Genomic DNA, 12,796 nt, shown 5'->3' with positions numbered 1-12,796 from the left:
GCTCCTAGCGCCCTCTGCGTCGCCAGCATCCAGCGGGGATCTCGTCGCGGGCCGTTCCCAGTTTCGGTTTCGCTCTCTTCTCCTTCCACTGCGCGCACGCGCGCTCCAAGGTGGCAAGGTGCAACGGGTGGGTTCTCCGTTTCAGTTTCGCTCTCGTTTCGTTGCGCGTGTTTATTTGTATCAAGGCAGCGCTCAGTATGCTCACGTCATCATACTGACCGATACGTGGAAAACGTCATGTGTGGCTTATTCCCCTGTGTTTCTCGCCGACGAGGAAAGACAAAAAACGAAGAACTTCGCAAATTTATTCGCGGCATCGTGGCGGAAGCCTTTCAAGTGCACCGCCTGGAATGCTTGCAAGCACGTCAAGAAATGTGTCAGGACAAGATGAAGACGGTCGACCACATCTTAGCGGCAGCCTGGATAATCTGTATTGGGAACACAGTTCTGATCAAGAGGACGACGACGACGTCTAAATAAAAGCGGTACTACGAGTCTCAGTCTCTTCTTTTTTTTCGTGCAACGTGTACGCACGCACACAACATGTCTTCCCCCGAACCTTTTCGTTCCCGCCGCCGTTTTCGCTGTATCTTAAGCGGCCTCTCCATGTGCGGTAAATCTACGTTCATTGCGAACGTGCTGAGGAACCTGAACGGCGTCGTGGACAAGCCTCCGTCACAAATATTCTACGTGCAGAAATATGCTTCGCAAGGCATGCAGGACAAATTTGGGGACTGTCAAATTTACCAAGGAGCTACCACGAGAGTGGGACACGTCGCGCGCTACATTTATCGTCGTCGACGATCACATGACCGACGCTGATTCCTTGAAGGAGGTGACCGATCTTTTCATTCGGGGTTCACACCATGCCAACGCGTCGATGTTCTTACTTGTTCAAAACATCTTTTTTAACAGTAGCCCCCCCCCCATTTTAGAACTATATATCCTACAACGCCAGTTACGTCGTCCTGTGGCGCACCGTGCGCAGCGTCCACCAGATGTAACATTTCGGGTAACAGCTATTTGGCAGAAAAAGATTGGAGCATTTTCTCGACGCATATAAACAAGCGATGTCGTTGCGCCACGCTTATTTACTCGTTGATATTCACAACTATACGCACGAGGATCACAGGTTGCGTAGCAATATCTTTCTGGGAGAACGTCAATATATCGACGCTCCGAAATGAATCTCCGCATTCACCTCACTTTACTCAAAGTGCTCTCTACTCTACCCACTCCGCGCCGTCGCGACGCCTTGAGACATTCTTCTTCGTCCTACATGGAACACCTTTCCGAAATTTGTCTCAATGTATTGAACGGAAAGGTAGCACTGGCTCCAGACACGTTCGCGCGTTTGGAGAAGCACCAACGCTTCTTACGTCGGCTCGCCTACAAAAAGATTCACAAGAATCCGCAACGTTTGAAACGCTACCTGTCTGAGCAGCGAGGGCAGGGCGTTCTTTCGTGAGTGGTTCCTCTCCTGCTTTCCGCCGTGTTGAACCATTTCGCCAATGGCCAACAGAACTGAAGTAACCGCCTCCATCGGAAACATTCTTTCCTCGAAGGAGAGTGATGACGTCAAAGTGAAACCCATACTACAGGCACTGTATCGCATTCGCAAGCAGTACGGATTCGATCCCTACGACAGTAAAAGCAAGGCGTACCACTCTACAAATGACTGACTATCCGCTCCTCTCTCCAGAGGTGGACGAAGAGGAAGCGGAAACGGCCGTCTCAGAATTAAAAAAGGTTATTTCCTGGGATCGCGAAGGTTGTGTCTCTGTGTCGGGCAAGCCAATCAGGCACTCCTTCGTTTAGGAACTCATCAATTATTTGTTGCAACGTAAGACTGGAAAGAAACCTTCCTGGTTCCCCAAAGTCTAGAAACTATTGCGCCTGATTTCTCTGCCCAAATCTCGCGAGCCTCAGCAGCAGCAGCAGCACCCACAGCAAGCCTCCATTGCGTGGACGACTTATGGAGGGATATGAGAAACCAGAGGGTGGTTTGGGGGGAGTGGACAGCTATAGAAAAGCGCATCACATGAGCAAAAACAAGGCTCTCGCCATTCTCAGAAAGCTGGACGCCTACACGCTAGACCATCCGGTGAGGACAAAGTTTAATAGGAGACGCATCATCGCGCTCATGATCAACGAAGTGTGGCAAATGGATCTCACCGACTTTTCAAAATACAAGAGGTTCAACGGTGGCTACTGCTACATTCTCGTGGCGATCGATTCCTTCTCCTGCTTTCTGTGCACCCTCCCGCTAAAGACGAAACATCCCGCTGATATGAAAAGGGCCATGATAAGACTTTTTCGGGGAGGTAACTCGCCAACACGCATCTTTTGCGACAGAGGAGGGGAATTCTACAACAAGATCGTCAAGGAGTACCTAGCATGAAAGAAGGTCCACATGTATTCCACCTTCTCTCCTGTAATCAAGGCATCGCATGCAGAACGGGTCATACGCACTTTACGCAACAGAATATTCCGCTATTTTAGGGTAACCGGAAAATATCACTTCGTTTCCGTGCTTCCCAAGGTTATGCGCGACTACAACAACACCAGACACAGGACGTTGGAGCTGTTGGAGCTGCTGGAATTGGAGCTGTTCAATAAGATAAATAGAAAGCCCGTCGTACCCTTCGTGAAAAAGAAGCTCAAAGTGGGGGGTAAAGTGAGGGTCCTACTACACAGAAAATGTTTTCGAAAGAGCTCGGAAGGGAGTTGGTCGCCTCAGATTTTCACAGTCTCCTGCCTGAGAGACACCTCCCTTCTCGTCGTGCATCTGGAAGATTACCGGGGTAAGGAGGTGGACGGTTTTTTATACCTGGAGGAGGTACTCGTAGTTACCCGAGACGCCAATGAGCCTTGGCCAGTAAGTGCTGAGAATGAAGAAAGTGAATGGTCAGAGCTTCTCCTTGGTTCACTGGTTCGGTTAAGACAGAGAATACGACAGTTGCGTTCCGAGCAGCAACGTGGTCAAGATTGGGAAATGAAGTCAGACATCTATGTCCACCTCCTCTCGAACGCCAGCATGGAGAAGTATCCGTCGAATAAACTCAACGCCTTCACGATAGCTTTCGACAGCCCACTTCAGCTCTCGAATCGCTATCAAGTCGGTCTGATGGATCTCAGCATAAGCAACGATTTTTTAAATATCAGATACGAAAGTCAAGATGCGAAAATCGCGAAAAACATTTCGCGTCACCTCGAATCTAGAGACAGATTTCGGAAAAGCCTTTTCGGAATGTAACGTTTCTTTCATGTACAATAAATCGCGATAAGACTTCGCCTTACCCGTAGACCCTCGAATTGGACCCTCGGACTCCCTCAGGCACTCGATGCTTCGCTAGCATCACGCTGCACCAGTCGATTTTGGCGGCGTCACTTTGAATTCGCAAACCATGTCCCTACGTAACACACTCAACAAGTATTTCCAGATGCACAAGCCGGACGCCTCGCTAGAATTCGCGGATAACGTCTCTTCTCTGAAAACGCCGAAGGGGTTGCACGTACGGGAACCCTTTGTCAGGCTGCTACAGCTCACACCTGTCGAGGGACATGGAGAAACACTACGCGTCTCTCTCTCTGTAGCGCGCCAATTTTCTTTCACGATCAAGACGAAAATCCCTCGATCTTTGCAAGTACAGCTCGAAGCAGTGGGTCGATCCTTCGAGCTGGAACGAGATCGATTTTCTCAACATTCCTCACGATTCGGAAGTGGGTTACGTCTATGTGGTAGACTTGTCATATCCCGAAGAACTGCACGCGCTCACCAGGGATTTTCCCCTAGCACGCGAACACAGGTGCGTGGACGAGAACGAACTGTCCCCCTACCAGCAGCATTTGAAACACGCGTTGGCGCTAAACGCACCTCCCACAAAGAAACTCTTGCTGACGTGCTGCGACAAGGAACGCTACGTCGTTCATTATACATTGCTCTCACTGTACGTGAGGCTGGGCATGAAAATAAAACGTGTTCACAGCATCCTCTCGTTCCGCCAAGACAACTTTTTGCGAACCTTCGTGCAGAGAAACGTCACGTTGAGGAATGCAGCGACCACAAAATTCGAGCGACTTCTGTACAAAACCATGTCGAACAGTACATTCGGTACGTCGATACAAAATGTGAGACGCATGAAAAGGTACGGTATAGCCTACGACAAACAAAGCGCATTCCGAAAAGCTAGCTCCGTCGACAGTCAGCATTTTCCCATTCTGAGTGACAAGTGCATCTTGTACGATATGAAACAGCGTCGCATCAAATGGACGCACTTCCTTTACGTGGGCTTTGCCATTTTAGAGATATCCAAAGTCCGAATGTACAGCTTCATCTGCAAGTCGCTCTTTTCTCACTTGACGTGCCCAGTGCAATTGATCTATAGCAATACGGACAGCATAATTTTTTCTCTCACGTGTGAAAGCCTGGAAGAGCAGCTGATGAAGATTGACAATGAGTTAGATCTGTCTTCCTATCCGGCGGACCACCCGTTTTTCAACGACGAGCACGCGAACCAGATGGGATACTTCAAAGACGAGATGGGAGGTGGTGCCATTCAGGAAGTCGTAGCCATCCGAGCTAAAATGTACAGCATTCTCTTGGGTGGGACACACAAACAGATCGCGAGAGCGAAAGGAGTTCAGAAAGACATGGTGAGGAACACTTATTGCACGAAGTGTACCAAGATTTTCTGTTCAATGAAAAGACAGTCGCTCAGAAGCAGTGCACCATCCAGAGCATAAAGCAAACAATGTACACCATTTCGAGACTCAAAAAGAGCTTAGTCCCCTACGACGACAAGCACTATCTTGTGGATGCCGTACACTCCGTCCCTTATGGAAGCTGAGGATACGGTAAGCTTTCCTGGTGTTTTGATGTGTATCGCATTACGATAGTACTCCCTTTTTGTACAGCATCGGAAAACCCGGAAGAGAGCCAGAGAGGCATCGTCGTCAGGGATTGAGTGACCGTGGAACAAAGAGCACGTCCTTCGTGCACGCGCATATAATCGAGAATAAAAGTTCTAGTCGAGACATGCTCTCTCTCTCGCAGACAGGAGAAGCACGGGTCATTGTGGCAGTGTGGTAGCGGAATGGGTGTATGAAAAGAATGACCATTCCACCAGCGTGCTGGTGCCGTGACCCGCACAATGACAACGCTGCGATGAAGATTTGCCACACCATTTCTGTTCAGGCAAGTCAGGGAGGGTGTAGGCATCTATCGACCAACTTTGTCTTCGATACGTCTTTGTATGTATTGCTGCATTTCGATTTTTGCTGTATTGTATTGTTGCATTTCGATAACCAAACAGTATTTCAATAAATCAGTGACAAGGTACAATGTAGACTGCTTGCAAATGTCGCTGCTTCCGCAGGGCATACTTAAAATGAGCAATGGCACGAGCGAGAAGGTCCACGATGTCTGCAGAGTAGTTGAATTCAGCGTCGGTCGAGCTCACAAATTCGCTCATCAGTCCCAGGGGTCCTTCCGGCACCGTTATACAGACGTACTTGTAATGGGCATAGATCCAACGCACCGTCTTCTGCAGCGGCCCGGGAGAGATCTCTCCTATATTGCCAAAGCCTACCATGTCTATCACGTAGCGAAAAGCAGTGATGACGACCTCGTTGCCGGGACTCTTCTTGTTGAAACATTCATTCTCCACTTCTTCCCACGAAGCGTGCGTACGGGGACAATTTTGTAAACGTGGTAGCTGAACATTTTCACGTATTGATGATGCAAGCGCAGTGCGTGCTGCCTTTATACAGCGTCTTCAAATAAACACACGCAAAGAAACGAGTGCTAAACCGAAACAGAGAAGCCACCCGTTGCCGCTAGGAGCGCGCCCGCGCACAGTGGAAGGAGCAGAGAGCGAAACCGAAGCGAGGAGCGCCCGCGATGAGCTGGATGGACCGCTGGATGCTGGTGGCGCACAGCACGCTAGGACCGCGCGCATCCGTAGCGACCGCTGCGAGGCGCTCCACTCACTTGCGCTGTCTCGGGAGGCTCTTGGCTGGCTCTTGTGGAATGAGGATGTACAGACAGTCGCTCCGTCGTGTCCGCATTGCGTCAGTTGATCTTTGACTGTCGTCGGGATCAGACGCACCGTCGCCGTGGGGAAAAAGGTGAATGATTTGCCGTGCCCGATGTTACCGCGCTCGTGTTAAGCCTTTTCTCGCATGTTTGCCGTAACGGATATGCCTTCTTCCTCGTGCGCGCATGTTTAGACTTGTTTAGCAGTGATCCGTAGCGTACCAAGCCTGTTGACGCACGTTTAGTGTTGTGAGCCTATCATTTTGTGCTTGTCGTCTTGTGTTAGCTGTTGAATTTCGTAGCGTTGTGTGGTGACGCTGAGGTTACGCCTACCCGGTCGCCCCTAAGCCTTTTCCTCGATGTGTACTCTTTTCTCGTGCTGTTTAGCAGTAGCGGTTAGGCCTTTTCCACGCGCTCTGGCATGCCTTGACTTGTGAGCAGTGCTGCAATTTTACCTGCTGCTAGTATCTTGTTCTCTGTCTTTCTCGCATAGAGCTATGATGCTGGCTCCATCTGGTGCGATGCCTTGCAACTAGGTAGTCAATTGTCGTCGATCTTTGCAACTACCAGCCGTCAACAAGCAACATGACGGTCGCTGGTCACTCGTGTGTTCTGGAGCGGTTTCTCTCCACTCTATTTCTATCTATTTTTTTTTCTTTTTTATGGACACAGGTTCCCGCCAACACACAGCTGGTCTGGAATGTGATGACTCCCTGGAGGGTGCTGATTAATGTGGGGGGTCCTAATTAGCTCTAATTGCTAATTAAATCGTGTTTAGACCAAGTTGTGTGTTGGGGCAGTCTGTGTCCAGTCATTACTACTACCGCACCTTCCCAACTGGATCTGCCACTGTGGAGCTGCAAGCGTGTGTCCGCACAGCTCGAGTGACAGCCCTGATATTATTCTCTCACCTTTTCTGAGTCACTCATCCATTCAAACATGAGGAGAGAGGAATGTAATGCAACTCATGGGAAATAGCTGAGGCAGATTTCCTCTAGCAGTGAGTGGAGAAGCGTTTGGACAGCCTTGATCCACATTTTATATCACAATGTGTTGTGGCCGTTCGAAACGCATATGAAAAATAGCTTACCAACAATGGAGTTTGGATGCAGTTTGATCGTTTTGATAATTGTTGTAGCAGGTACTCTTTGCACTGTCTAATATTCCTTGTGGGCAAACGGTACCTGAAAGCGAAATATATTGTTTTCTTTTTTTCGATGTTCTCGGCGCCTGGAAACTGCCCAATCCATGTGGAATGGTTTAACAACAGAGGAATAGCAATGCGCAGTCTTGAAAAGTAGCTGAATTAGAAATAACTAGTTTATTTATCTATTTACTAATTGTGTGGCTCCAATGGCCTTGTAACACAGACATTGGTACAGCAAACCAACAAGGAAATCAATAGCACGGGAATACAGTAGTACAACAGTGACATATATTAGCAGCACTAATTTGAAAATAAAAAAGCACGGACAACAGTTTTATATAATGTATGATTTACAACTGAGACGTATCGGTGAAGGTAAACGATTCGATAGTCTAGTGGCACGTGGAAAAGAGTTTCTATGCGAAAATGGGCGATTTGAATTTGTGAGCGGCAACAACACCTGTGTCAGTAAATTCATTTCTGCCTATACCCCATGATCCAGTACCCAGCAAAACCTGAACGAAAGGTCTGATCATTCTACTGGCCAGACATTGGGCTCTCAGTACGAGAAAGTTTCTCTGGGTTCGTAAATTGCATATTGCTTTCAGGTATGTATGAGAGTCAATGTAAATAACCGTGGAGTTAAAGCTGTGTGTTCAAGACGTAATTTAATGCAATGACCTTCTCATAGACTTCAGCACTGAAGATTGACATGATACCTGGTAAGTGATGTGATCGCAGACATCTCAGTTACCATCGCACACCTCACTCGCTGTGTTCCTGAACCATCTGCGTAACATGCTAACGGTTCGCTGAATCACTGACTTAACGGCGGAAACTTCTGTTATATCACAGTTTGAGCTTCGTGCTTAAAGTATTTTGACATATTAAATGGCATGCCACATCTAACACTGTCATCACGTCCACTGGATCAATTCTATTTCTCTGCAGAATTCTGGTTATAATGCAGAGAACTCCACACGTGCCCACCCAACACACTGGAAGTCTCTTCTATAGTCTGGCAAGGAGTCCCATTGATTATCCCATCGGTTTTAGGTGTACGGATTGAAACACCACAAGGTGAACGTGTTGCATCTAAACAATCTTCATTGAACAGGTTTCATCGTCGGAGGTAGTGTATTTGGGATTCAGGTAAGTTATTGTAACACAACAGAGACTCCAGCATACCTGTCTAAGATATCATTTATATCAAAGATTCGTCAAGAGCCCTCGACAATTACACTGAAGGATCGACATAGTGCAGCAAAAAAGAATGGAAGTGTGTAATACGAGTGTGCTTTATAGAGGAGAGTGTGCTGCTCAGAGACAATCTGATTTTCTTTCGCGGGCATTATTGGCTGCCTCGGAGTTTTTTTTTCGGGTAACCACCAGTTCCTTAGCTGATATTATCAGGGGGTGAGTCGCTTCCCGATAGATTATAGTTGGGCCTTTCTTTTTGACTGGATGCTCGTGTTAGTGAATGGGCATTGCGGGCTCGCATTTCATCGCACCCCATCGAGCTCACGTCCACGGATGGTTATGACGAAAGTGGCGTCTGTGAGGAGGACGCCACTCAAGGGGTTGGCGGAACTACAGGCACTTCAGCAGAAGAAGCTGGCGTTTGTGGAAGGGGTGAGTGTTCTGTGCTTCCTGTTATGCTGTCTGTCTGTACGAAGAAGGATCACCTGCACAGTTGACGCAGTGATGTGGCCCTCCCCAAGGAGCACACAATATTGGGCCCATGTGGCTGGTCAACGGCGATACGGGTCAATACGGGACCCGTTTCGCCAAGATTTACCCAACAGTGGCTCAAACTGGGCAATATGGGCCTCATGTTGCCCAGGTTGAGCCACTATTGGAAAATCCTGGCAATATGGGCCCCATATTGCCCATGTAAACCCCGTAATCGCTGAAAACGCAGAAAATGGTACGTTTCGGCGTTGCAAAAATGCCCAAGCAGCACGACAAGATTGGACGTTGATGCGTGTGAAATGCCCATTTGAATACGTCGTTACATCCAACAACTTCCCGCAGATCATGGACATTGTTCGAAACAGTAAGCATACGTGGCAATCCCATTGTAACATTCACTAGAACTCGACAACTCAACTTTCCACTTTCTGGAAGCAGGCGCTATCTCGCTTTGCGGTGCCAATGCCAATCGGTCAAACCGACTGAGAGTAAGCATGGCCGCTTTCAGCGAAATCACGCGTCGTACAACTACTGCGCATGCGCGACAGTCTGATCGGACGCTTCGTACGGGCTAAAATGTCGCTGGTTCCTCTAATGACACTGCGTTTTGGAGAAAGAACGACGACATCCTTCTAGAGGTGTGTGACCACTGCACAGTATCAGATATTCCTGTGAAAGGGATTGGTATTCATGGCTGTTGGGACAGCCGGTCCCGACACGTTGTGTGTGTCTGATCAAACACAATGTTTAGTTGAAAGGGATGGCTCTTCTGTAAAGTTAGGTGCTTTCAAGTTACTGCAAGCAGTATGAGTAGCAGAGGCGTATGTCCGTCACCGTTAGGAAAGTGTTTCGCTCCTTTGTACTCTCTGAGTGTGTTGGAACTTTTTGGTTCATAGACTATTGTGATACCAACGAGGGCTCCTGAGGGACAGTTGGCAGTTCCGTGGGATTGCCTGCACTAGTTAATCCTGCTCTCGTTTTTAGGGCGAGAGCCGTACTATTTTTGAAATGTGCTATGGGCAAGCTTTAGCTCGTTCCATCCTACACTTGATAATACGATTGCATGTGTCCTTCAGCAAGACAGGCGTCGCGCCTGTTCTTCGTTTTGGGGCGATGCAGTGTTGTTATAATTGTATGCAACGTGGATCAATGAGACTTGCAGAGATGAAAAAGCAAAAATCAGAGAGAAGTAATATTAGTGGTGGATATTAAACCAGATAATGTTTTATTATTACACGGACTCCCCGTTGGGGTTATCACAGAAATATTGCCAATATTGGCGCAAAATGGGCCTGCCAATATGGGCAGCCCATATTGGTACAATATGGAGCCCGGTTGCACTCCCCATATTGGTCCAATATTAGCAGCCCTTATTGGACCAATATTGGCAGTGTTGGCAGCCAATATGGATACAATATTGAAGTGCTGCTTGGGTCCACACTCTTTGAAATCATGGCCCTGCTTGGTGCATAGAGCACAGCATGCAGATCCTCGACAAGCATCGGATGGGTGGACGAAGCCATAGCACTGAGGGAACACCGGACGGAGTTTGGCAAATAGGGGCGTAGATCGGTAGAGATATAGCCTACTTTCAGTTTATCTGGAAAAGTGGGGGCTATTGAAAGTGAGAACGGTGCCTCTATTGGTGACAATCATTACTTTTGCATATTTTAATTTTTCTGACATCGATGACTCAATGATCTTTTAGGTTCTCCAGAATTTCCTCAACAGAGATTTCGATGATTTCTGAAAGAGCTGTTACCACGCAAACGATGAAGGGAGGCAGGGACGTTTCTACTCATTAGTTCTATGGTTTCGAGGATGTGGTTGCTGTCACTCCATCATGTACATTTGATCAATATGTCCCTGAATGATGTTTGTTAATTTCGGTAATGTCTGACGAAAGATATGCTGCCTTCTGGAGAAACGACGACATCCTTTTAGAGGTGTGTGACCACTGCACAGTATCAGATATTCCTGTGAAAGAGATTGGTATTCATGGCTGTTGGGACAGCCGGTCCCGACACGTTTATTGTGTCTGATCAAAGCATAAGAAGTTTTACCCATTTCAGGTGTACGTAATGAGTCTTCCGATTGGTCACCCACACTTCATAGTCACACGGGGAGAAGCTGCCAGAGTTATGATAACCCCCCGACTGAATAACACCAGAATTATTCTGGTGCTTTGTGGTCCACATCAGAGTGGCCTGCTCTGACACCAGAATGCTTCTGGTGCCCTCTTGTATGCTTGGTGTGTGAACCAGAGTGACACAGAGTCACACCCTGCTCTCTTTACAAGTGCGATGTTGCCTGAGTGAGTGCGCTAAATGTGGCATGATCGAGCTCACCAACACGTGATGTGGAGCTTCATGCGATTTCTTAGCTGGGCTGAACTCACGCCGTATCAGAAGATTGTCATCGTGAGTTTCAGGACCCAGAATGCCAAGCTATGCCAGATGTACAGGCCATAAGGCTGATGGTCCTATTGAAGAAACAGACTGACCAACCAAACCCCCATCACTCCATCAAAAACCCCACCGCCACGTTCAAGGCGTCTACCCTTCGCCTAGCAACCTCTCGGCACGTCGGATAACACCTTGGGAGTAGGGGCTAGGGTCCGCGCTGGCGCCACTCAGCAAGAATGAGCCAACACTGACGGTCTGCTGACCAGGTCTAAAGTAACATGTATATCTCATTACACAGTCTATGCCCCTTTTATACCACGTGTAAGGCTTGTATCCTCGCTGATGGTATAGTAGGGACTGCTGTGTTATGTGTATAGTTTCAGTAATTTTATGAACCTTGACTTACAGGACGTCTGGTACCGCATAACATTTTATAGAGACAGCTCATCAACAACAGCAACAGATTTAGTTAATAAATTAAGATGCCAATGGCAGCATCTTAATGAGAATGGTGAGTGACTGATGGCAGCACGTTATCTGTACGACATCAACAAATCGAGGCAACATCTCTCGCAAGGTAGCCTCACCAGTGAAGGCGGCACCACAATTGGCGAAGCCGCAGTATACCATATCACTATCCGTTACCCAACCTATGCTATAGGAACCGTTCCTTGAGATATTGGCCCAATGGCCCAATCAATCAAATGCTTTATTGACGCAGGCCAATACTACTACGAGCGGTAGTGCTGCCTGGAACGTGTTTGGTAGAAACTTTCCCACTTATTTTTTACGTGTGGCGTAATGTGCACACACTTTTTCACTGCGGTTCACACCCATGCTTGGTGACTGTGCCGACATATTTGACGTGAAACAGCCTTCGAATCAGACCGACACAGGAACACGTCTATATAGTCTCGTCTTTGTAAGTCCGGAATTCCGTGACACCGGAGTCGGTGTCGTTCAATTGGATATATGGACAACTCGGTCACACGACCATGAGATCACGCGGAGTAGTACCGGTCTCTTTGAGTAGTGCTTGTGGAGATCAATCACCTTAAGTGAGAATGAACGGGACAAGTGGACCTTAGACGATATTTCTTTGCGAAATACTTAAAATAAGTGTGCAAAAAGTTAACAATTCAAAACATCAGCCGCAGCCCGCAGAGCGAGCGTCAAATAGAGATGCTGCATATCATTCGAAAGAGAAGCCCAGGGGCTCTACATCGTATTGAAATGTCCAGCGCCGAGGAAGGAGACCGTTTCTGGTGCGTCTCAAGTTGAGGGACGTGCGCGGAACACGACGCCGCAACCAGCTGTATGGATGAACACCTATATATTGACATTCACTTTGCTTTCACGTTATTTCAAGTTAAACCAACAGCCGTGCACCCTGACACCGTCCCCACCCAATTTATTGCCTCTTCTTCCCAATGCGGAGTTGTGTCGAGACGTAAAGTAAAAAAAGTATTACCAACTTCCTGCTTGTAGTCATTGTTGCTATCAAAGGTCGTTTTT

The 12,796-nt window shown here is 47.8% G+C and overlaps 1 protein-coding gene across 1 annotated transcript in view; it reads right to left on the bottom strand.

The window, feature by feature from the left end:
* The window catches only part of LOC135376001 (uncharacterized), an 83,649-nt gene extending 76,434 nt beyond the window's left edge, over window positions 1-7,215 (bottom strand). Inside the window, exon 1 of the mRNA XM_064608623.1 lies at window positions 7,128-7,215. The gene's annotated coding sequence lies outside the window, so the exon portion shown is untranslated. The remainder of the gene's footprint in view (window positions 1-7,127) is intronic.
* Window positions 7,216-12,796: the final 5,581 nt, after the last annotated feature.

The sequence above is a fragment of the Ornithodoros turicata genome, unplaced genomic scaffold, assembly GCF_037126465.1.
Source record: "Ornithodoros turicata isolate Travis unplaced genomic scaffold, ASM3712646v1 ctg00000968.1, whole genome shotgun sequence".
Taxonomy (NCBI): domain Eukaryota; kingdom Metazoa; phylum Arthropoda; class Arachnida; order Ixodida; family Argasidae; genus Ornithodoros; species Ornithodoros turicata.
The sequence above is the reverse complement of the archived record's forward strand: the minus strand, read 5'-3'. Positions and strand labels throughout refer to the sequence as shown.